We start from the raw sequence: 27,178 nt of genomic DNA on the forward strand, positions 1-27,178 counted from the left end.
TTGGTGTTGCAGATATGGTGGGGGGAAGACAGAGATGTGTATTAACGACTATGATAACCTTGCAGTATGAGGTCCTCAGACCTGCTTCCATCTTTATGTCTTTCAGGCAATATGTCCAGGGAGAGGTTGCCCATTTATACACCAGGTTAGTAAGCAAAGCCATTAAGGACATTTATGCATGCAAATCCTGGCCATTAACTCTGGCCTTAAAGAAATAGCAAGAATTCCTTCATCTAGATGGGCTGGAGCCATGTTTACATCAAAGGGTCACAACATGCTTTACTTGGTCAGCAGAGTACACTGCTGTTACATTTTTTTCAGTTCCACATGTAACACTATTTTTACCATTAAAGACAACAAGCCTGTGGTTTACATTAATATGTACAGATGACAGAATTATCTACAAAATTCTATCTGGCTAAGCTGGCAGCCTTCATCTATCTTCACCCAATCTTCACATATCTCCCCTTGGAGAACTCAAGCTAGTTTTTCAAGTGACCCTTGAGAAATGCTGCTTGAGGGAGTTAGGACTATCTCAGTATACCTTACCCCATTCCCTGTTTTGAGAGCCCATCTGCATTGGCATTGCTAATCCTACTGTGGTGCAGCATGGACATATATACTTGCAACCCCAGGCTCCATCTTAGCAACTTGGCATTTTGCTGTCTGGCCCTGTTTAACCATGTTATGGGATTGTGATCTGTCATAACATTTAATTGCCTTCCATACAGATAAGGCTGAAGTTTCTGCAGTGCCCATACTATGGATAGACATTCCTTTTCTACAGCTGCATAGCATTCCTCCCTGGGTTGGATCCTACAACTGAGATAAACTAATGGGTGCTCTTCCCCCTCTGAAGAAATCTGGCTAAGTACAGCCCCCACCCCATGGTTCAAAGCATCCACCTGCTCAAGAAATTATTTGCTGTAATCTGGACTGGCTAACACAGGGGGTCCTCCCAAAGCTTCTTTAAGCTTCTGGAATGCTTGCTCACATGCTGGGGTCTGCACTACCTTATCTGGCTTGTTTTTCCTTGTCAGGTCTGTGAGAGGAGCAGCTATGGTACTAAAAATGGGAACAAACTTTCTGTAGTACCCTGCTGTTTCTAAAAATGCCCTCACCAGCTTTTTGGTAAGAGGTGCAGGTCATGCCTGAATGGCTTCCACTTTGGCAAGTTCTGACCTTATCTTACCCACTCCCCACTCTATGTCCTAGGTACGAGACCTCTGCTATACCCACCTGACATTTGCTCAGCTTAATCATCAACCCTGCCCTCTGTAGTCTGCCCAGCACCTCCCTGACATGCTGAAGGTGCTCTTGCCAGGAATGGCTGTAGATAGCAATATCATCTAGGTAAGCAAGGGAAAACCCTCCTGCTCCTGCTAGGATAAGATCTACCAGCCTCTGAAAAGTTGCTGCGGCATTCTTCATCCCAAAGGGCATCTTTGTGAACTCATACAAGCCAAAATAAGTCACAAAGGCTTACTTCTCTCTAGCACTGGGAGTCAAGGGCACCTGCCAGTAACCCTTGTAAGATCAATGGTGGTAAGATACTTAGCCACACCCAGCTGCTCTAGGGCCTCATCTGTCTTAGGCATGAGGTAAGCATCTGACTCTGTGTTACTATTAAATTTCCTGTAGTCCACACAGAACTTTGTGCTGCCATCCTTCTTTGGCACCAGCACCACTGGGGAATCCCAGGAACTGTTGGACTCTTGAATCACCTGTAGTTTCAACATCTCCTATACCTCCTCCCTCAGAGTCTGTTTGACTCTCTCAGACACTCTATAAGGAGCCTGCCTAATAGGCCTTTGGGGTCCTGTATCCACCTGGTGCTGTCCCAGATGGGTGCACCCTGGTTTCCCAGTGAACATATCCCCAAATGCCTGCAACACTGCTTGGATTTCTTGAACCTGAGTAGAAGATAGCTACTGGGACATTGCTACCCCTTCCACTGAGGTATCAGCCCGAGCCTCACTGAGGAGATCAATCACCAGATCTCTTTCAGACTCCTCCAGAAATCCACTGCAAATTTTCAGCACAAGGGCCTACGGCAAGGTTTCATCATGTTAACATGGTACAATTTGTGCCCCTGCCTTCTGCCTAGCAGTTCCACCATGTAGTTAACATCACTTACCTTTCTTACCACCTTGTAGGGTCTCTCCCAAGTTGCTTGCAGCTTGTTGTGTCTGACAGGAATGAGAACCATTACCTGCTGCCCCACAGCATATTCTCTAGCTCGAGCATTCCTGTCATAACACACTTTTTTCTGTTGTTGGGCTTCTGCCAGGTTCTCCTGGGCCAAGCCCATGAGTTCCCTGATCCTTGTCCTGAGGTTTAGGATGTATGCCACAACAGACTCCTTGTGAGATTCACACTCACCTTCCCACTCATCTCAAATTATATCTAGAGGTCCCCTCACCCTATGCCCATACAGCAACTCAAAGGGTGAAAAAACTGTGGATTCCTGGGGAACCTCTCTGTAAGCAAACAACAGATGGGGCAAATATATGTCCCACTCCCTCTTAAACTGACCTGAAAATGCCTGCAGCATGGACTTGATTGTAGAGTTTAACCTCTCAACAAGACCATTAGTCTGGGGATGGTGGGGGGGTGGTCTTCATGTGCTTCACCCCACAGGACTTCCACAGACAAGCCAGCAGGTCTGACATGAAATTGGTACCTCTGCTAGTCAGCATTTCTTTTGGGAAACCTACCCTGCTAAAAATTTCTAACAACACATTTGCCACCTTCTCTGCCTCAATGGAGGACAAAGCCACTGCCTCAGGATATCGTGTAGCATAATCCACTACCACTAGGATATACTTTTTCCCTGTGGAACTTGGAGTACTCAGAGGACCCACAATATCCATAGCTACCCTCTGAAATGGCTCCTCAATCACAGGCAAAGGCATCAAAGGAGCTCTCACCTTGTCTCCTGCCTTGCCTACCTTTTGGCACTGCTGACAGGTTCTGCAGAACCCTGTTACATCTCTAGAAATTCCAGGTCAATAGAAGTTCTGCATAATATGCCTCTTTGTAAGTTTTATGCCCATATGACCTGCAAAGGGCTATGGCTAGAAGCAACAGATGGTAGGCTCTAGGCACTACCAACTGCTGTACTCTCTCACCTTCTAGCCCCCCCCCCCCATGGGTCCACTCTCTGTATAGTAACCCTTTGTCTCAGTATACAGATTCCCCCTTTCCTTGAGAATCAGGTGCCTCCCTTGCTACCTGCCTCAGGCCTTGCAATGTAGGGTCTGAGAGCTGAGCCTGTCTCAACTCTCTCCTTGTAACCCTTCCTAGCTCCCCTTCCACAGAAAGTCTGGCATCCTCTGACAGTGGTGCCTCACTGTCAGCCTGGGTACTACTACTCACCTCTACCTTTGCAATTACTCTGTCCAAGGGACCATCAGTAACCCCAAGCAGCTGTGGCTCACCTTCAGTCTCACTGCTACAGGGTAGATCCCTCCCTGAAGTAACCACCTCAGCAGTCCTGGCTGCAAGTATGCAGTCTCTCTGGGTCTCCCCAAGGCTACCAGACTTACCTGCTTGTCTCCAAGCCTGACTGCGTGTAACTTTACAAGCACAGGGTACTGCACTATCAAAATCATTCCCCATCAGGACATCTGCAGGTATATCCTCAAACACATCTACTTGCTGGCTTCCTTTTCTACCCTCCCAGTCAAGGTGAACCCTAGCCAAAGGTATTTGGAATGGGATCCTTCCTAAAGCCCTGACTGGAGTAGACTGCCCAGGCAAGTAGTGCTCCTCTGTAACCATTGCAGGCTTTACAATGATTATATCAGAGGCTGTGTCTCTCTTGGCAATGGCCTCTTTGCCATTCACTACAATAGGATATAACCTCTAGTGGTAGTTTTGTACCCTTGTTGTCTCAAGACAACCTACTATTGGCAGTTTGTCTTTCCCACTTAATGACTCCCTCAACTTTTGTTCCCTACCATGTCTCCGTGGACACCTGTATGACACATGGCCCCACTGGTTGCATTCATAACATTTACCCTAGCTTCTGGACATGTACCTGGACTAGTAGCTTCCCCTGCTACTGGCAGATTCTGTTGAGGCAGTCTGTGCTGCCCACCATGGGTTACTTTGGACCCATGAGCAGTACTGGAGGTACCTTTCCTGTGCAGGGCTGCTATTCTTGCCAGGTATAGGTCCCCCTTCTTCCCCAATTCATCTGAAGTGGCACATTGTGTATCAGCTAACCAGATCCTCATGTCCTCAGGCAAAGTGCTAAGGGCTTGTTCTCTCACCAAAATGTCTGCCAGCCCTTCAAAAGTGGTGAGCTGACATCCACTCACCCACTTATGGAAATAAGTGCTCAGTTCAGCAACATATTCACACACACTTGCGTCTATGCTCATGAAATGTTTTCCTATATGTTTCAGGTGTTAGCTTAAAAAATTCTAACAAGTGATTTTTAACAGCAGTATAATCAAAACATGCAATGTTAGACATTTTTGACAAAACAGTTACAGTTTTACTATGGAGTAAAGGGGACAGGAACCGTACCCAGAGCCTTTGGTCAACACCATACTGTTTGCATACCTTCTCAAACATATGAATGAAACTATCAAAATTATCCCCCTCGTTAAACTGCGAAAGAAATTTACTGACATTTTGTGCTTCTGGGGTCCAGTTACTCCCTTCTCCATTCCCTCCATGACACTGGCAAAGAGTCACCATTTCCCTCTCATGCTTTCTCTGCTGCTCCTTTTCCTCGGCTTACAGGCGTAGCAGTTTCTCGTTCTCCTCAGCCTGTAGACTCCTCAGTCTATCAGCTGCTTTTATCTCCAAACGCCTGGCCTCCAACTCAAGTCTCTTTAGCTCCAGATGGATTTTTAAGCCCTCTGCAGAAAGACTGAGCTGTCCATTCTCTGAGGGTAATATATCTCCACTGCCAGTCTGATTGTCCTCCTGGTTGCTGTTTTCTGATGCAGCTGTAACCAAGGCTGCAATCAAGTCTGCCTTAGTCAGGTTTCCATGCACCAGTCCCCTAGCCTGGCACATCTCTACCAGCTGGCTCCTTGTCAGCTTTCCATACTCCCCTGCTGGCATGCTGCCTGCTCACCCTGACTAACTAAGCTAACAAAAAAGTTAAACAATTGTGATCTGAACTATTCGCTGCATGGCTGATTTAGAGTACAAAACACCTTCAAAGCTCACTGTACACCAGCTACAGGAATTTACTCTACCCACACAACTACAAGCCAGTTAGTATTTGCCAACCAATTAATATATGGTATGGATATCCCACCACTGCCAAACAATTAATATGTGATGCCCGTGCCCTGGCCCAGCAATCAAGGAGCCTCAATCCTTACCACCAACACCAGTGAGGGGCATCTGATATAGGAGGAAAGAATAACAAATACACACAGTAAAGTGCAATTTCCCTTAAGAGCACACAGAGGTCACAGTCAGTCTGGGGCTGTTCGCTCCCTTGCTCTCCAGGTCCCCAGTAAGACTCCACACTGGCACAGCTATAGGGTCCAGATCTCAGCCTAGTGGGCAAGCTAAGACCTCCAGCACCCTCTCTATCCAACCAGTGCTTCATGTCCCTGTTCATGTCCCTGCTCATGTAGCTGACAAACACACACACACAGACACACACACACACACACACACACACACACACACACACACACACACGCACGCACACACGCACACACGCACACACACACACACACACACACACACACTCACACACACACACACACACACACACACACACACACACACACACACACACACACACACACACACACACTTTGAGAAGAGTTTATACAACCACACAGACACTCCTAAGGAAGGCTGGCACAGGTTTTCCAGCTGTGCCCCTTTTCTCAGACTATACAGTAGTACCAGCTGCCAATACCCATTAATATTTATCAGCTACTCAAAGGCCCTTAAAAGGCTGTCCAATTATTACTGTGCAATATTATTATCCACTGGGTAGTATAACTCATGGCTAAAGGTATTGGAGTGACTTTGTACAATTTTACCAAAGGCATGCAAGTACTCTAAAGAACTTAAATTATCTCTACAAAAACAGCCACAATTGAAAGGGTTTAAAAATATTTAATAACTAATAGTCAAAACACAAGACAATACTTTTTACTACACAGTGCTAGTCAAGAGATCACAGAGAAATACTTAAAATAACTCAGTAGTACATTTCTGACATCATAGAAAAACACAGTCAAATCTTTCTAGTTTCTAGCTATTTCTAAGAGAAAAAACAAGTCTAAGATAAACTTACATATAGAGCAAGACAGTGCTGATGATTTGGATGATCAAGACAAAAATGCTTAATACTCTCTAATTCTCTCTGTTTTTAAAATCACATTCCTGGTTCAGATTACATCATTCTTCACACTTTCTTGGGATTCCCAGGCTAACAGGCTACATTCTTTAGTAAGCTCACACCAGGTCAGGAAGCAAAGCCATTAAGGACATGTATGCATGCAAATTCTGGCCATTAACTCTGGCCTTAAAACAATAGCAAGAATTCCTTCATCTTGACCGGCCAGAGCCATGTTTACTTCAGAGGGTCACAGCATGCTTTACTTGGTCAGCAGAGTGCACTGTTGTTACATTTTTTCAGTTCCACATGTAACACTATTTTTACCATTTAAGACAACAAGCCTGTGGTTTACATTAATATGTACAGATGACAGAATTATCTACAAAATTCTATCTGGCTAAGCTGGCAGCCTTCATCTATCTTCACCCCATCTTCACAGTGACAGATATTACATCCAAACAATTACTATGGCTTACTGCTGGAATGTGTTTTGGCTGGATGCATTATGCTTGACACTGCAGTTGTGAGAACTTGGCCCTGTCATCGACAGTACTGGCCAATGGCCACCAAGACAAACCTCACCATGCCTACATGCTGACCACTCTCACACAATATACAACACACACTGACCTAACACACACAGCCCTGCATATTGTACACAAGCTACAATCTATCCTGCTACTTTGGCCAGCTCAGGTAATTTGTGCCCCACTGTTATTATACCTACACATACATGTTACTACATTTCTACATAGGATTGTGGGGGGTGGGGGAGGCACACCTGACAACTGCACACGTTTGCTATGACTGTACTGGTATTTCTGACCTATCATGCAGACTAGAGGCATATTAGTGTACTAAAGTTCTTAGGTTTGATTGACCTACATTTCAGTTTCAGACTTCTTACCCTTCAGAACTAACATCCCACTGCCTGACCTGTTGTAGGCTGTCTGTGTAGGTCTGGAGGGGGGCTGTTCTCCAGAGCCATCAATCAGAGACCTTAGCACAGGTTTTCTTTGTGTTTGTCTATGCCTGTCCTGCTGGCTGAGACTGTTGTTGGGTATGTGAGCCTCCCTGACTGGCATGTGTATGTCCCATGGACACACATTTGGCCCACCACATTTCCCGCAGTGGGTTTTGTCACCTTGTCTAGTACTGGCTACTATGTTGACACCAGTATTTGTTACAGATTTCATGCTGCTACTATAGGTGTCTACTATCTGCTGGCATGCCATTCAGCCACCCAATTCCCTTGCATGCTCACATCCATACCATAGATGCAAGTAACAATACATACTACTCCATTCAGCAATTGATAGGGAGAGTGACTTACCTTGTGGCTGTGCCAGTGTTGAGGATGGTGCTGGAGGGCTGACTATTTCAGATGCACATAGTACACTCCCTATACATGGTTAAGAACAGGTAGTGTCATGTTTGGCATCCCTTTTACTGTATGTGTGAGTCAGAGAGAGGTGTCATTCCCTGGGTTCCTACAATTGCAGTGTATGTGTTATGCGTTGCCTCTTTGCCAAGGCCTGGGCACACCTCCTTCTGCCTTCTGGGGCAGGCTCAGGTTGTTCCTCCTCTGACTCACTCTGTGCCTGTGCAGGCCTTTGCAATGGTGGGGAGTTTTGTGGCCCTGCCCTGTGCTGTTCCTGCTGCAGCTGTTTCCGCAGGATCACATTGTGTAGCATGGCATTTATGGTGACAATTTGGGTACATGTAGCTGATGAGTACTGCAAGGCTCCACCAGATATGTCCAGGCACTGGAACTGTGACTTGAGCATCCCAACCACACGCTCTATTATGATTCTGGTCTGTGCATATGCCTCATTATGGAGTTCTTGTTTGGATGCGTGTGCATTTCTGATGGGTGTCATCAGGCATGGCTCCAGTGTGTAACCAGAATCCCCTACTAGGTGGCCATAAGGGATGTCCCCATTGGAAAATCTCTGCTGCAGCTGCATCATATGCCAGACGTGGGAGTTGTGATAGCTTCCAGGGCAGCCAGCACACACATTCATTATAATGTCTATGGCATCGCACATGATCTGGCAGTTGATGGAGGGGAAGCCCTTGCGGTTGATGTAGACCCTTCCCCGCTCACTGGGCGGTGCTTTCATGTGTATGTGTGTGCAGTCTATAGCACCCACTACCTCAGGGTATTCTGCTATTTGGTGGAAGAGACGCATATTGCTGGTCAATGCCTCACGGCTGTTGTGGGAATATACTTGCTCACTGGCATGTGCTGACATGGCATCTAGGAACTGATGGAGTACCCTGGATGCTGATGTCTATGAGATCCCCATGATATCCCCAGTTGGCCTTTGCAAGGTACCTGTGGCTAGTATTATTAGGCCTAAACATACCTTGGTATTCACTGGGATGAGTTCCCCTCTCTTGGTTCTGTGTGTGAGGTGTGGCCGGCACAGCTCAACAATTTGCTGTAGGAGGTCCCTGTCCACCCTACAGCGCTCCACTATCTGCAGTTCATGTAGCCCCAGGTAGGTTACCCTGGATCTGTACACTCTTCTCCTTCTCCTCACTGTGGGTTGGTCATTAGCATTCTCATCCTCACCACCCACAGCCTCTTCCACATGTCGATTTATGAGAGCTAATGCAGCCCCTATCATTTTGTTGCTTTGTTTGGTAAAATGTTCCCACTTGTGTACACCGGTGGTGTAGAGTTTGTGGGAAAAACCAGAGAGAAAGGTGTTTGCTTAGTTTATAGTAGTGTGCTGAGCTGGGCTGCTGCCTGTCTAATTGGCTGATTCTGATACATTTCACCTGCCAGCTATGCTTGTTCTCCTTGATTTCCTTCATACTGCTGTTTTCCCTTCCCATTGCCTTCCTGTTTAAGCCCAGGGGCATGTCGTGCAAACACAGTGCCCAGATGTGCACAGAGCTGCTATTTCCTGGTTTACTTTTTTTTTTTTTTTAATCCCAGTGCACGACACACACACCCGCTTAGGCAATGTAAGAGTACTTGGCAGCTTCAGACACACACCCTTGCTTAGCTCTGCTAAGCTAAGGGCAAACCTGAGCCACAGGGCTCCAATAAGCTTACAGTATGCCTGACACACCCTTCTATGATGTCAGCTAGCTCTTAGGCTTGCACCATGGTCTTCCTGCACCTACATGGTTGGGTGCAGGCTAGCCATGAGGGGGAATCTGGGATTCAGTATCATTCCCCTCATTTGCATAGGATTGCCTGCTAATGCCTAGTTACAAGTCTAAGACTGAGCCTTCCCCCTTAGCAACCACTATTCACTGGCCATGTTGTCTTCTGCCTGCCATTGAGTATAATGGCAAAATTGTGATTTTGGATAGAATGCTTTTTTCAAGTTTTTTTTTTTTTATTTTCGGGCCGATCCCATTTGCGCGCCACTGTCCTATGCTTAAAATGGCTGAAAGCAGCCAAAAATAAAATAAAAGTTTTTTTTTATTTTTGCAACTGTTTTCCATGCCAATGGTCATTGGCATGCTTTACATGTTATATACACCCTTTATTTGGAGTTGTCATGGCTCCGTTTTGTAGTTTGCAGAAATGTACTAGGTTACCAACCGAGTACAATTCTGCAGATTACACTAGTCCTGCATGGCTGGCTGCCAGCTTCCTGGATCGCAAATTCACCTCATTTGCATTGTTTTCACCTGCAAATGGGGCAATTTACACAGGAGCTATGTCTGTGCAGGAATAGTGCAGGAGCACTCGTGCACGTCCCAGGAGCTTGTTCCTGGATCTCTTGGCAGCCATATTGCCTCCAGCAGCTCCTGCACTATTCCTGCACACCGTGCAGAGCTTGCTGAATCAGATCTTATTATTTTCCCATCTAGTTTGATGGAAGATTTTGATCAAGTTGTTTAGAGTATCAATGTGTTGTCCTGTGAAGAAAAAAACTTGACAATAGTAGACCTCGGTGTGAAATTATTTTCAGAGGAAGCCACTGCTAGAGATCTGTGTGCTCTCCCAATTCCATAAGACATTGCTTCAGGCAGATCAAGGATGTTAGGGATCCAGGATGTTAAAATGTTTGTCATGTTGCTCCCTTCTACTTTCTCCAGCAAACCAAAAATGCAAATACTATTTCTTTGAGATCTATTCTCCAAATCATCTATTTTGCTCAATAGTAGTGTATTCTGTTTTAATAGGAACTCACTGTTGTTTTCTTCTTCTGATAATCTTCTTCCCACATCATTTAAAGCTTGCTCTATTCCTGAAATCTGTATTTTCTGTTGGTTAAGAGACTCTTGGATTAATTCTGTTTGCCTTGCCTTCTTAAAGTTGTCTAATTTGTTGTCCATTTTAGTTGACAGCTCCTAGATATTGGTCAAAACCACTTGGAGCTCCCTCTTCAAAGAAGTGTCTTGAGAATTTTTTTTTTGTGTGACTCATCTTGTTGATATATAAATCTTCCAGATAGTACAGTGTTTTGACAGGAAAATGTAGGAATAATTAAATAATTTTTAGATGTTATCGAAGGGGAACATTTAAATTATTAGCTCTTTGTGAAAATAAAAAAGTATGATAACTTAAAAATGAAATTTCCTGACAGAAATATGATAAGAACAGCAGAGCTGATTATTTCAGCTTCTAACTCCTCGGTATCCTGGCCACTATTTTAATATCTTTTTGACTGTCTGTAATCTCAGGTTCACTGCACACTTATTGGAATACAAATTTTAGCTCTGGATCATTTGGGTAGCTTGTTTGAATTGTTTAGTCTTTTAGTGGCTACAGGTCTTGTCATGATGCTCTGCACATAAACAACAATGCCACTTTCAGATAATATTTGGTCATGTACAGAATTTCTGGACAGTATATTGGCAATAGTTGTTTGCTGGTACAGATATTGCTTATGCACTGAACTTTCTGAGTTTCATTAGCAGTCACTGGAACCTTGGTGTCACTTTGTCTCAGTTGTATGAATTAGTTATTTGAAATAGTGGCTTATGGTCAGTTTGGAGCTGGAAACTCTTGAGTCCTAATAGGTATTAAGATAATTTTTCACATGCACTTAAACTCACAGGGCATTCACTCTTAGTTTTGGAGTGCTTTTGTCCAGCATCTGGAGAAATGAGCTAGGATGTAAAACTTTCATCTATTAGGAGTAACACTGCACATACACCACAGGTTCTAGCATCTTCACTTACAATTGTTAGTTTATTGACATGAAAACATGATAGCACCAGAACAGTTGCAGTCATTTATTTCATTTTACTGAAAGCTTGGATTTGGGCATGTCCTGAAGACCATGGAAGTCAGTTAAAAGATAAAGCAATGTAGAAAGGTCTGATACAAACTAGCCAAAATAGATGATCATTTCTAGGGCTTGACTTAATTCAGTTACACAAGATGGATTTTACAACTTGGCTATTGCCCTGACCTTGCTTCTAATTGTTGCAGTACTTCCAGATCATATATGGTACATATACTGAAGCTCTGGACCATAAATCAGTCTCATTTAAAGTAACTGGACCATAAATCAATGTCATTTGAAGTAGCTATTGAACCTATCACCACCACAGGAGCAAAAAAACTAAAAATCTTTTCCAAAGCAAACTACGGCCTACTAAGTGATGGTATAAAACATTTTACACCCCTGCAAGCACAGACAATAATGACTCCTGTGCAGAGGTGTACCCAAATGCCATGTATAAACACATAAGCAACTGTACAGACTCGACTATGCCAGACTGGATTAAAACCAGGTCCTCCCAAAAAAAAAAGCAAGACACCCTGGTGGACCTTAAGTATAAACATTTCATATAACAAAAGGAAAAAACTGCTGTCTAAAAACAAAAAAAAATGATTCAGCAGAGGAAGAAGTCCCTCCACAGCTCAACAAGCAAATCAGAAATCCTGTAAAGTCCTCTAAACCTAATCACCAATGTAAATTAGTATCCCTAGCTAAGGATAATCATAAGGCATTCTTTACCTAGATCCATAATGTAAAAGGGAATGCCCAGCTATGTGCCAAACTGGTAGTAGATGGTACCACTCATACTGTACTAGAAGAAATTGCCAACCTGCTAGCTGACAGATTTGGTACAAACATCACTCCACTGTCCCCACCAGCCCTGCATTAAAGCATATCTGACAGTAGTCCTCTACCTAGTATCTCTAGAGATCAGATCATATCTCCACTCTCCAAGGCCAAAAACATGGATTCAATGTGACCAGACAACATCTCACATAGCTTTTTAAGCAATCTAAAACATGACCTAGTGGACCCACTTGGTGTACTCTTTAACCATAGCCTGAGAAACTGGCTTTGTTCCAGCAGAGTGGAGAACAGCAACAGTAATCCCCTTGCACAACGGGGGACCTTAAACTGACCCTTGGAACTATAGACCCATAAGTTTAATCAGCCTCATCTGCAAGGCCATTATCAACAAGAACATAGGTGACCTTCTCAACAAGGACATAAGTGACCTTCAAACTCTAGAGCCAACCCAGTTTGGCTTCATTAAGGGTAGATCATGCTTATTAAGCCTAGTAGACTTCTTTGAGAAAGTGACTAAAGCCCTGGATGCATACTGCCTATCTTGGCCTAGCCAATGCTTTTGACACAATCCTTCATGCAGTTACCATTGAAAAACTTTCCCAGCTGTGCATTAACCCTTACTTCACTAGATGGCTAGTCAACTGGATCACTGACAGAACACATACTGTCAAAGTTGGTGAGTCTACTTCTACCAGTAGACCTGTCACCAGTGAAATACCACAAGGATCTGTGCTGGACCCTTTACTGTTTGGAAACTATTTCTTGGAAATCCAGGATAAAGTAGACAGCCTTTGGCTTACCAAGTTCACTAATGATTGCAAATTACTGAGTTCCCCAGCGATGTTAACATATTATAGGAGGGGCTAATACAGACAAATGACTGGTGCCAAAGTCACAGTAAAAAACTAAGTGCAAAAAAGTATATTATTATTATCTCCTTTGGCAAAGCAGAATTCCCTGCTAATTGCATTATTGACAGCATCCCCCCCCCCAAATTCAAGCTCAGTGGTGTGAGATCTATGAACACAGGTAGATAGCAATCTGAATTTTGACCACAAAGTTTCCACAGTGATAAGGAAAGCCTTCTAAGATGAGCATCCCATAAGTGAGGGCATCACATCCAGGTCTAAGAGTGTTATAACTGCACTGTACTCGACCCTCATCAGACCATTAATAGAGAATAATGCTCCCTTCTGCAAGTAGCTCATCAGACACCTGTGGGAGAAACCACAGAAGTTTCTTACCAAGAAAATATAGGACCTACAAACTTTGACTTACATGGATAGACTGAAAGCCCAGTCACTGTACTCTATATCATATAGGTTGTTGTGAGGTGACTTGTGCCTAGCTTACAGGGCAGTCTCTGACTCTGCCCTGATGGATATGCTTCACATCTGCAAGTTAAATGGCACAAGAGTTACTCGCTCTAAGATCTTAACCTAGCCTGTGACATTAAGAGAACATGATAGAGAGACAGATATATCTCCCTGAGTGCCACTACTCTGGAATAAGCCTCCATTTCACTTGAGTCAGAGCTCCTCACTGACTCTATTCAAGTGCAACCTGGACAAATGGATGGGAGACTACAAATTCACCCTGGAGGCGGCAATCTTTTGATGGGTTTTCTTTATACAGTTATGAACATCAATAATTACACCAACGGGGCGTGGCTAGGATGCTGAACTGATAGCTGCACTTCATTTCAGCTCTCTTACCTCAATACAATTCCTGACAGGAATTTTACAAAATAATATTTAATTCGAAGAAATTTTTATTACTAACTTATTTCTAATAACTCTGAGCATCTATAAGAAAAATTTTATTGTCAGAACTTGAATAATTCCTGTCAAATTAATTACTGGAAAATCAGCACCAATATCAGCTTTACAGCATGAGTCATCTAAGGAATACAGCACAAGACTCTTCTCTCAAAAAAGACCTGCAGTCTCTCATTACAAATATACAGGAACTTACAATAAAAATTGACAAGATGGACAATAAAATAGATACTTTTAAAGAAAAGTGCTCACAACAACTGGAACAGCTTCAAGAAATGTTTACACAGCAGAAAGGACAGATATCACTTATTGAACAGTCATTAAGTGACATTGACACTAGAGTTCAAGTAGAAGAACAACAAACTGAATTCTTACTTCAACAGAATACATATTTACTAGAAAAACTTGATGATATGGAAAACCGAACAAGAAGAAATAATATTAGAATATATGGTCTACCAGAAAAATCTGAAGGGGACAATATGATAAACTTTCTTACCACCTGGATACCAGATGTAACAAAAATACCTGAAGCTCTTTTATATGGTATAGAACGGGCGCATAGATCACTAGCAGCTTCTGGAAATGCTTCTTCTCCGGGTAAGAACAAGCCGAGATCTATAATTGTGAGACTTTTTTCTACACAAGATAAAGATCTTATATTAAGAAATGCTTGGGCAAATTCTCCCATCAAATACAATGATTCATTAATAAGATTTGACAATGATTATTCTACAAAGGTGGTTTCAAAAAGAAAAGAATTTCTACCAATAAAAAAAACCTAGAAAGAAAAAGCAACTGAAAGTCCATCTTTTATTTCCAGCAAGACTGAAAGTTTTTCTACCAAATGGAATAAAAATCTTTGAAACAGTAGATTCAGCAATAAAATACCTTACCAACAACAACATCCTAACACATGAAGAATCTATGGACTGGACAATAAGTACAATCAAGAGAAATGCTGAAGTAAATAATTGGAAAACTGTTGAGCAAAAGAAAAAAAAAACTAAAGGACAAATAATCTTACATATGTTATATTCTGTAAAAATCTAAATAATAATACTAACAACAAAAGAAAAGTTCTTACTGTCTTCAAGTTACACCAAAACAGGTACTGTTTTCAATTATATTTTAAATGTCAAAATTAGCATAAATGTAAATACATGTATCTCAAATCACATCAATATACTAAGCATAATTTAAACATTACTCTATTTTTCATTATTATCCATCTATTATTTTCATATTCTTAATCAGAGTAATCAATGCATAATAATGTTCCCAAATAGTTTATTTATTTATTTTATTTATTTTCTCTCTTTGTGTTTTGTTGTTTTTATTTTTCTCTTCTTTTTATAAAATCTTCATTAACTTATAATACTTTAATCAGTATATGGTTATATTGCTTAATAGGTATAGTAGTATTACTTTTTATAAGTTAAAAGTGTCCCTGTTTGGATAAACGCTAATGCTGGGCAGAAATGTGTTGCTTTTGAAATGAAGTATTTCAGTTAGGATGTATCATAAGACTACTTTAAATAATCTTAAAAGATGTTCTGCCTTTGACCCATATGCACATACTGATATAGTCCAGTGAAAAAATATGTTTTAAGTGATATTTTGAGGCTATAAGTCATGTGTGTTGTGGCTCCAGACATCCGGAGTTGAAAGATGCTTGTGACTAGCTTAGATATCCTGTTGTCTTTTCTTTTGTAGAGAAATAAGGCATAGCATGTTTAAAATGCAAAGTTTGACAGTTGTGAACACTACTCCGTAAACTAGAGTGCTTGCGTGCACACTACATGAGTTTGTCACCAAATAAGAGGAGGGAAAAGAAAAAAGGAAAAACACATACCTTTTCCCGCTTGGTTCTTGAGGCAATTTAACAGCCACAAACATCACTAGAAACTTGAGTTACTTATTGCTTGTCACATTTACTTGTGTACGCCATCCCCTGACTCTTTCTAATTGACGTCTAGTCAGAAAATAAGCTAGGTTCACATTTAAAGATACAGAAACCTAAATTCCTTCTAAGGAAACATAAATAATATAAAAGGTTCATATAAATATACACAGATATTTATTTTTGAAGCACTTTCAGTTTATGGCTACTGATGTCTTCTAGCACCTTGATAGATAAGGACATATATCTGCTTGTCTTTCTATCAGTTTAGATTTCCAGACATTTTAGTTATCCCTTACTATGTTTTATACAGCAGAGTTTAAAAAGCAGAACTTAATCATCAGCAAATAAATCACTGCTGTTTTACAAATTCTCTAAAGAAACTAGTAAATGTCAAGCAACTGACAGGTTTGTTTTGGGGAGGGTTGCCATTTCCCACGCTGGTGCTCCTGCAGAATACTACTGATGTCCTTCTGCCAAGGTATGCCCTCAGGTGGGCAGGTGGGATGCAACAAGAAGGTTGGATGTGCATTTGGCAAATCAAACATTTAGATGGCGGTATGGTATACTAGATGGAGAAAGTGGAAGCAATGATTGTATAGGCAACTATAATGAGTAACATAACAACAGTGGATTTGACCCGGTGTGTCAATTATACAATGTTTATATCCCATGTGGCTTTGGGCTTTGTCGAAGCATCTGTGTTCTACACACATATTGTGTTGGATCTGATTTGAGTGGAAGGGGAGAGGCTTAGCCCACACCCTAATTTGTTACTGGGTTGCCATGCATTATGGGCATGCATTGTGGCAGGTACTCAACGGGCTATCCATCCTTAGATGGCTCATGCTGTTCCGTTTGCTCATCTGAATGGTGACTGCGGCTGTGCTCTTCTTGTTATGTTGCCTGGCTGTGGCTTCACCCTTCTTATAATATTGCCTGGCTTTTTACATTATCAAGAATGACACAATACTAGTGTATGCGGGTATATCATGTTACTGTTAGTGTGGACAAGGATGCTTGACAATGCATCTATGATTCTTGGACCTTTCTGCAGACGGGTGTGTTGTCTGGCAGTTGAGAGCCTGGTTGTTCCTGATCAGCGGACCTGTATTTTTGTGTTTCAATGTGACTGCATGAAAGGATGCCAGTATTGGTCTGCAAGTTTGGTGGGCAGTAGATTTGTTGGGGATTGATTTGAGGAGACACTTGTATTATGGCTAGGGCACTTGACATTTGATAAATGTATCCTCTCAATGATGCGTTCTGTCTGGTCATTGGCTGTAAAACAACTTTTCTGAGAAATATTGTTGTGGTGCCAGTTAATGATTTGGATTAAATGTTTCTATATACAGTCGTGAAGCAATTGCCAGGATAAAATGGTACTCTTGCAGTGCATGGATCATCGTGGCTGTCCTCCGATGTTGGAGGAAAAACAAGCTTCTTGGACACCTTTTTGACGTGGTAAAGGTGTTACCCCATGGTTTGAATACGTTTTGTCTCTTTGCTGCAAAATGGGTTGGGAATTTTGGCCTGTAATATTTTCGTACTTGGGGGTTTGAATCTTGGCAGCTTCCATTGTTTTGATGTGTTCTCCAGTATACTTTTGTTCAGTCATAGAATTGAATTACTGGTGTTGAGTAGGTCAGGATTGTATCTCCAGCACTTGTTGTCAGCAGATAGATGCACTGGTTGGGTGTCAGTCTAAGCTGCGGGAGTTGATGTGTGATATACATAGATGTTTGCTTTGAGGGTGTGGTCAAGTGCGCTGCAGTTTTACCTCTGTACTGTGTCAGTTTTCATTGTGCAGGGTCCCTCTGAGGGTTGATGGAAGTGTTGGCAACAAGAGACTCAATCAGGTAACAACATTATGAGTGGTCTCTTGGATATGGGAGCTGTCTAAATTGTGATCTTGTTGTCTCCAGCCATGGGAATTGTCATTGAAAAGCTGAAAAATGCAATCAGAGGAACATATTTAATGTCTACTAAAGAAATATTAATATACTTATACATTGTATCGCATTTCAGTTTATGTTAAACATGAAATATGATGTGGTTTCAGAACTATTCATGTTTTTATTCCAATATGACTTTGCAAATATTAATTTAAACACTGGTTTCGGATTTGAGTAGTCTAAAACAATTGCACAACAATGGTACTGTATTATACAGTAATGTCAGTAAATAGTTTTCAGCAGATGTATGAAATATACAGTTATAGATTTTAACATGATGTTTATCAATACCCTAAATTATTTTGAAATGAAACTACCTTAATCTAAATATTTGTACCTTTTTGAAACCTGCTTAGAAGTAAGTATTATTGAATTACAATAAGATGAGTAAAGAATATATGTATATATTTTAGCTGATTAGATTATCTTAATATATTATTCAATTATATTTATTTAAAACTAAGAGGATAAGAGAAACTGATCCAAATATTATTTGTGAGGGTAGAAAGTTTGTTTGGTTAGATTCACTAACCAAACGAAGAGGTATATTACCCCATAGCAATAGGGAATGTTTTTTAAGGTTAAGAATTACAAGTTTGGAAGTTCTTTGTTTTTTTATTCTATCACTTTGGTGTCACTCAGAAACATGCAAAAATCATACAAGAAAAACTTTTTGAATACTGTATCCAAGATGGAACTAAGAATAAACAATATTTACATAAACTCACACATAAAACAAACTCAAAACTAGGAAATGAAATGTTTATCCATAAATGTTAATGGTCTAAATAAAAGTAATAAAAGGAGAAGCCTATTCAAGTACATAAACTTACATAAACCACAAATAGTCTTTTTACAAGAGACACACTTATTAGATAGAGATATAAACAACTTAAATATTAATAATTACACAGTACTAATAAACTCTCAATACAAAACAAAAAGAGGAGTAGCTATACTACTTCGCAACTCAACTATAACACCTAAAATAATTACTACTCATCAAGATACATAAGGTATGTTTTGTCTAGTTTCAATAGAGTTAAATAAGAGAATCTATACGTTAGTAAATCTATATTGGATCCCAGGACTAGGATTAAAAACAGTTAAACAGCATTTTGAAGAGATAATTCATTTAACTAAGGGTAGCCTGATATTGGCAGGAGACTTCAACTGTATAATGAATGAAAAAGATACAGATTCTAAATCCAAAAGAAGAAAACAACCCATCTCTAAAGCACTATCAAAATTTATAGATACATTGTATTTAAAAGATATAAATGAATTTGCAGAACCAGACTCACTAATCTTCACATTTTATTCTCATAGATATAAAACGAACTCTAGAATTGATAGAATATATGTTGCCAATGACCTAATAACAAAATTGACAAAGTCAAAATCATAAATTGTCCTTTATCTGATCATAATGCCATAGTCTTTGAGATAGAGCTTACACCATTTTATTCAAATCCCATTACTAGGATACCTTCCTATATCACAAAATTGAGAGATTTCAAAGAATTTTATGAAGAAACAATCAAAAACTTTCTAGAAATAAATTACACAGAAGATATTTCAGAAATATATGTCTGGGATTCATTAAAAGCAGTTACATATGGGAAGATATTATCCTGGTACATAAATAAAAAAAAGTTATGGAATAAAGATATGCTAGACTTACAAAACAAAGCAGATAAATTGAAACTGGAAATACAAAAGGGTAATGCTACTCAAGTTCAAGAACTTACACAAATCAATAAGAAGTATACAGAATTGCTACACCATAAGATTATGATTAACTTAGAAAAGATAAAAATAAACTCATACTCTACTAATTCAGCACACCTGAGATACTTAACTAATAGAACAAAAAAAAAATTAAATCTAAGCAAATAAAAGAAATATTTATTCCCAATACTAACAAAAGAGTTACGGAACTAAATGATATTTTAGAAGCATTCAGACTCCAATTTAACATTGATAATTCCATAAATACTCAAGATACACCTACTAAGGATATAAAAAATACTTAGAAACAATATTCATATTAAATTAACACAAGAACAAATAGACATTATAAACAAACCAATCAATATGACAGAATTAAAATCACAAATTAAAAAGCTCAAGACAAATAAAGCACCTGGCCCAGACAATATGCTACCAGAAATGTATAAATTAATACCCAATCAAGCCATATCTTTATTATTAAAAGTATATGATATAGCCAATAAAGATTTGAATATACCACCCTCTTGGAAATATTCATTGATATCCCCAATTATCAAACCAGATAAAGATGAAAAACAGTGTTCCTCATATAGGCCAATATCATTACTCAATATAGACTACAAGATGTTTATGGCTATATATGCAGATAGGATCAAACACTTTCTTCCTTTCTTAATTCACAAAGATCAAACAGGTTTTATTAAAGGAAGAAATACTTCAGATAATATTAAAAGAATACTAACATTAATAGATTATAGCAAACATAAAGTCCTAAATTTAAATGTAATCTCATTAGATATTAATAAAGCTTTTGATTCGGTTAACTGGAACTTTCTTTCACTAGTTTTAAAAGAATATAACTTTCCTTCTAATTTTAATAATCTTATCCAAATACTATATGAAAAATCTACTGCATATGTTAAACTGGGATCATATAGATCAGGCCCTATAACAATCAAAAGGGAACTAAACAAGGTTGCCCTTTATCACCATTGTTATTTGCATTACTCATAGAACCCTTTGCAAATCAAATCAGATAAAACAATAACATAAAGGGCATTTGTATTAATAAAATGTTAAACCTTAAAATCCAACTCTTTGCTGATGACATACTATTAACTCTCTCAGATGCAAATGAGTCTTTGAATGCTCTATTTAACTCCATGAATAAATTTCAAAATATTTCAGGCTTAAAATTTAATGAAAACAAAACTAAAATTATGCCCTGTAATTGTAAAAAAAAAAAATATAAACAAAAGATTTTCCAAATATATAGTAACAGAAAGTAAATTATTATATCTGGGAATAAATCTACTCAATGAATTAACAGATTCTCTAATATTTAACTATAATAAAATACTAGACAAAATAGAACAAACAATTGGTTACTGGAATAAATATATCTTTTCAACAGCAGACAGATTATATCTTATTAAAATAAACATATTTCCCAAAATATTATACTTAATACAAAATTTTTCATTGCCACCTCCCAAATATATTATTCAAAGATACAATAAACTAATTTTAAATTTTCTATGGTTTCCAAATAAACCCCGTATAGCCTTAAATAAACATTTGCCAGATTGGGAATATGGTGGAATTAATTTACCGGATATTGATTTATATATTACCTCATCTGTTATTAAAAACATAACACTATGGTTAAATAATTCATACACACCTATATGGAAACAAGCCCATGAGCAGATTTACATAGAAATCAATTATAATCACATACAAGACAACTTAACAATAATACCATCACCCCTTATATGGATGTTAAAAGATTATTTTTTAGGGAAAAGAAATAATATTAATAAATTGCCATCAAACTATGTAAGCTCTACACTTTCAGTGTTCAGAACATATATAAACAAAATACCAAATATTAATTCTTGGATTTTTCTTATTTTCCCTATAGCTTTTACACCAAATATTCTAGATACATTCCAAATATCTAAAATAAATATACTTAAAGAAAAAACATTACTCTTTTGGCATCAACTTATAGAGAAAGGGAAAATTCTAACAAAGGAACAGATAATTTATAATTATAATATAAATAAAGACAATTGGCTGTTTTTACAAAATCTAAGGCATTTTCTTATAAATAAAATAGAACAAATGCAACCTTCAGTTAGACATGAAGCTCCAAAACTCATTGAATACCTTATTCTTATCACAAAACAGCCTTATCAGGGTACAGGTTATTTGTCTAATATCTATAAAATTGTTAAAAAAACAAAAAACTATCATGAAAAGTCATACTGGTATTATTATACTTTAATAGACAACCATCCTCCAGTTGAAGAAGAAAAAAGTAATATTCTAAAATCTTCCAAATTTTCTACATTATCAAAATACTGGCAATTATTCACTTGGAGATATCTACATAGAAGTTTCTATACACCACATAGGTTAGCCAAAATGTATTCTATTGAAGATCAATGTTGGAGATGCCATACCAAGATAAAAGCAGATTGGCAGCATGTTTTTTTATGAATGTATATGTCTCAATATGTACTGGAAATCCATTAATTATTTTTTTCAGACTGTTTATAATGATAATTTTCAATTAACAAAGTCTTCAATTTTATTCAACTCTCCTATTCCAAACTGTGTACCAAAAAAAGACATTAAAATTCTATGGTCACTATTGGCAATTTCACGTAAAATCATAACTATACACTGGAAAAATGAGGCTTTGCCTACGTTCAAGGAATTTGAGACTTTAACAACAACAGTTGCTCACATGGAAATATTAACGGTGAAGAACAGAACTAAAAGATCTACTTCTTACTATTACTCTTGGATGAAAGTACTGGAAATACTTGAAAATATCAAAGAAGATATATCATCTTATGTTTCTAACTTTATATAATATAGAATTTCAGTGTTATTTGCATAGACACCAATGTAAATAGTTATATAATGGTTTGAAGTTAGTAATGTTTTAGAATTGTAAATATGTTATTTATCTTTATTTCATGTAATGTTTAAGACATCTTATTTGAAATAATAAAAAAAATATTTAGTGAAAAAAAAAAATAATTACACCAAGGAGCTTAGTATGGGGTTCAGCTTAGATTAATGTGCTGTTAAGGGAAGAAATGGTGAAAGATGATTTAAGATGGTGGAGAAATTTAGTTAAGAATAGCAGGAGTTTAGTCTTTTTAGGGTTAAGTATAATTTGGTTATTAGTTAGCCAGGTTTCAGTGAGGTTAAAAGAGGTTTGACTATTGGTGAGCAAGTCTGAGGGGTTATCAGCAGTGGTAATGATAGTGGAATCATCATAGGTTCATAGGTTCATAGGTAGGTACTAGGCTATCTGCCCAAGGGCATAAGTAAGCGTGGCCAAAAGTGTCTTGGCTTTCACCACCCATGTAGATTAAATTCCTGCCCCTCTATTGAGTAGAGCCATAGACATGATCCCAGGGGTGATTGTCCTATTACCCATCCACTCATCAAGGTTTTTCTTGAAGATTGCTAATGATGAGCTCTTTTTGATGTAGATGAGAATTTTGTTCCGGAGCATGAGAAGTCTCTGGGACAAGAATCTATCCCTACAGCATGTCCTATTTATTGTTGTGGTGTGGTTTAGGTCCCTAGAGTTTGTAGCTCTGGGAGATTGGGATTTCTTTAAGTGGAGTAGTCCATCAAGTCTGTGTTTGACATAGAACTAGCACCAATAAACGAAACTCCAACTGGAAAAATCCACAAAAGCACTGGCCTCCTAACGGCAGCAGTACTCCCAAAATGTTTTATTCAAGCATAGAATGTCATGCAAACCAAGCAAAAAGTACTAACAAGTACTGATAGGACTGCAAACATACAAAACAGAGCTATAGAAAGACGAGTTAATGTTAAGCGCTTTTCTTCTGGATCCTATCCGGACTTCTTCAGACAAAAAACAATATTAAATTGCAGTTTAAATAACCTTGCCTTGTAAAACTGACCTATCAGGTCACAGTGTTCAAAGTTTGAAAAGTTTTAAAGCCATATATACTTTCGCTCATGTGAGCGCTATTAAAACATAAAAACCATTTAAAATACAATAAAGTAGTATAAAGTAACTAGCGTTAGTTAGACCATATTATAAATCAGTTCCTTCTAATGATGTAGTACAATACACGTTATCAATAATTAATAATTAGATCGGCAACCAGTTACACTAATAAAATAGTTTTGAATGGTAAACATTTTTAAATAAATGACATCTAGAAGTTAAGCATGATGTAGTAAATAAAATACTCGGTCACTTGTGGACTAGGGTTGTACATTCAAAAGTCAATTTTAAACCCAAAACCTTAGTACATGCTATTTTCATATAAAATTCTAACTGACCTGTCTTCTAACATACAAAACTACTACTGTGTTATGAAAATCCTTACAAACAACTATTCTATTTGAGCTGAATTTAATGATAGTGTTTGTATTTAATATACATAGTAGATGTGTTAATAGTAATAAATAAACATAAAAATTAACCATGAAAAATAAATTAAAAAAAAATTTTATATACCCATATAAATAGTACTAGACTTGATTTACAAATGAAAAATATGTTGTTTAAAAATCCCGTTCTCACTGTTCACCAATCGAAGGGTGTCCATTAGTATGTTGTACTTGCTTGTCTTGTGTTTTGAAACTTATAAAAACTGAAAGTACTTTATACTACTTTATTGTATTTTAAACAGTTTTTATGTTTTAATAGCGCTCATACGAGCAAAAGTATATATGGCTTTAAAACTTTTCAAACTTTGAACACTGTGACCTGATAGGTCAGTTTTACAAGGCAAGGTTATTTAAACTGCAATTTAATATTGTTTTTTGTCTGAAGAGGTCCGGATAGGATCCGGACGAAAAGCGCTTAACCTTAACTCGTCTTTCTATAGCTCTGTTTTGTACGTTTGCAGTCTTATCAGTACTTGTTAGTACTTTTTGCATGGTTTACATGACATTCTATGCTTGAATAAAACTTTTTGGGAGTACTGCTGCCGTTTGGAGTCCAGTGCTTCTGTGTTTGACATAGCTTTGTATGTCAGACAGAGATCTACCCAGACTTAGCGGTATGCAACCTAGTAGAGTTGAAGTTTCTTGAGCTGGTTGGCATAGGGTAACTTTTTAAGGCCAGCTATCCTCTTGTTGAGGTACTTCTGAGGCCTTTCCAGTTGTTGTAAGTGTCTTGTGAGGTACATCCCAAATGGGGCATTGTACTCAATGAGGAGTCTGATAAGTGATGAGTAGAGGGGACAATGACTTCCTTTTTTCTAGATGTGAACCCTTTTGCGATTAGGTGGGCCACATAGAAAGATTTTCTGACCACTGTGGCAATGTGATTATCAAAGGAGAGGTGACTATCCACTTGGGTCCCAAGGTCTCTTATTACAGTTTCTGTGTTAAGTGAACTTCCCCATATTTGGTAATTCGTGGGTACCTTGTTTTTACCAAAGGGGATGACAATGCACTTTTTGGCATTTAGCTTGAGGCCATGGTTTTGGCATCAGGTATCTGTCCCGGTGAGGTCCTTTTGCAGGATGTCTATGTTGGCAGGGGAATCGATTATGGCACCCATGTGAACTTGGTTAGCCATAGACCGTCAGTGTTTTCTTGCACTTTGGAGAAGTATATACGGAACAGGAGAGGTCCCAAGACTGAACCCTGGGGCACTCCACTTGTCACTGGTTTGGAGTTGGATCTGGAGTCTGCAACTCTCACCATGTGGGTTCTGTCCATGGGCCAGTTGGCCACCCACCTTGTGATGTAAGGGTTTATGTTTTGGTTGGTGAGTTTATCTATGATTCCTGAATGGGGGATGGTATCAAAGGCTTTAGGAGGTCCAGGTAGGCTGTGTGGACCATCTTGCCCTTGTCTATGGCCTTGGTAACTGTTTCAAAGAAGTCTGCCAGGTTTAAGAGACATGATCTACCTTTTACAAATCAAAATTGGGTAGCATCCAAAGTTTGGAGGTTACCAATGTCTTTGTTTATGAGCTCCATGATGATGCGCTCCATGGCCTTGCAGACCAGGCTTGTTAGACTAATAGGTCGATAGTTCCCAGGGTCTGTGGTGGTTCCTCCTTTGTGGAGTGGGATAACAGTTGCTGTGTGCCATTCAGTGGGCACATAGCCTATGGTGAGGTTGTGATTGAACAAGGAGTTTAGGTGGGGGGGGGCTAGTTCATTTTAGAGTTCAAACTGCAAACACCAAGAAGCTTCCACAAACTAAGAACAGGGTAAAAAACACCAAACTCGAGCCTCGGAAGAAATCCACAGGTTTATTGAGCCAAACTGCTAAAATAAAGACCGTAATACTCCACTTAAAACTACTACAAACAAAGGGTATGTAAAGCGGTTTTTGTTCGGGTTAATACCCGAACTTCATTAGACAACATTCAAAGTAAACAGCCTAGTACTGAGGTTAAAATAACCTCTCCTTTTTTAAATGCACCTATCAAAAAAGCTTATTGCCAGTACATCATTTAGTGAAGGTACATAATATCAATTTAAAGTTGTATTACGTTCACATTCGTCACTTAGCATCAAGGCAACATCATCTCAAAGTTGTTGTCTTCGTAAGTATTGCTTCCCCCAAGACACACATCACTAGCAGAAAAGTAATAAAAAGTAAAAAGTAGTAAGCAGTAAATAAAAAATAATAAAAAGTAAAAAATAATAAAAGTGTGTAAAAAGAAAAATAAAATTAATTTTCTTTCCTTGACACCGTTTTAACATTTTCACATCAAGAAGATTTGCCACAATGGCTGAAAACGAAGCTGTCTAGACACAAAGTTAAACCCAATTCTTATAGTTTTTCACATTATGACAATACTTTAAACCAAGTAAACATCATATTATAATGTTTTCTTGTCTTCTATGAGCAAATCTCAGTCGGCTAAGGGAGTTTTTTTTTAAATTTCCATTAGTATTATTATTAGTACAATAAGTTAACATCAGTAAAATAAAAAAAGCACACCTTATTGGTCCGGTTTAAATATTTATCAATAGCATCTTGCCACCCCGATAGAAATACTCAAGTAGTGTAAACCTAGCTGTGCATGGTGGACTCCTTTCCCTCACTAACTTATTCCATCAGGAATAACTGGTCAGTGCAGGTCTAATTTAGTCTACACCACTCACAACCTAAACAGTTATTCAACCAACAAGAGCTTTGTATCAACCCTTATGTCATCCCAGTGGACTATTGCCCTTATAAGGTGGAGAACCAAAGGCCATTTTGTCAAAGAAAAATGCACTGTGATCAAAACCTCTCACTTATAGTGCTGTATTAGCCTGGTAGGTGTTCACCTCCCCTTTAAGTTTTAAATAGATGTTTCCTTACTCCCTGGTCACCTAAGGAGGCTTTTTAGTTTCAAAATGCATGCAATCGAACAGGAATCATTGATTCCCGGTTCAGTGCTTGCATTAAGCCTGATCTGCCAGTTTAGTTCGCTCTTCTCCAAGAGT

The sequence above is a fragment of the Protopterus annectens genome, chromosome 12.part0 (assembly GCF_019279795.1).
Source record: "Protopterus annectens isolate FY-2018-M chromosome 12.part0, PAN1.0, whole genome shotgun sequence".
Lineage (NCBI taxonomy): Eukaryota > Metazoa > Chordata > Ceratodontiformes > Protopteridae > Protopterus > Protopterus annectens.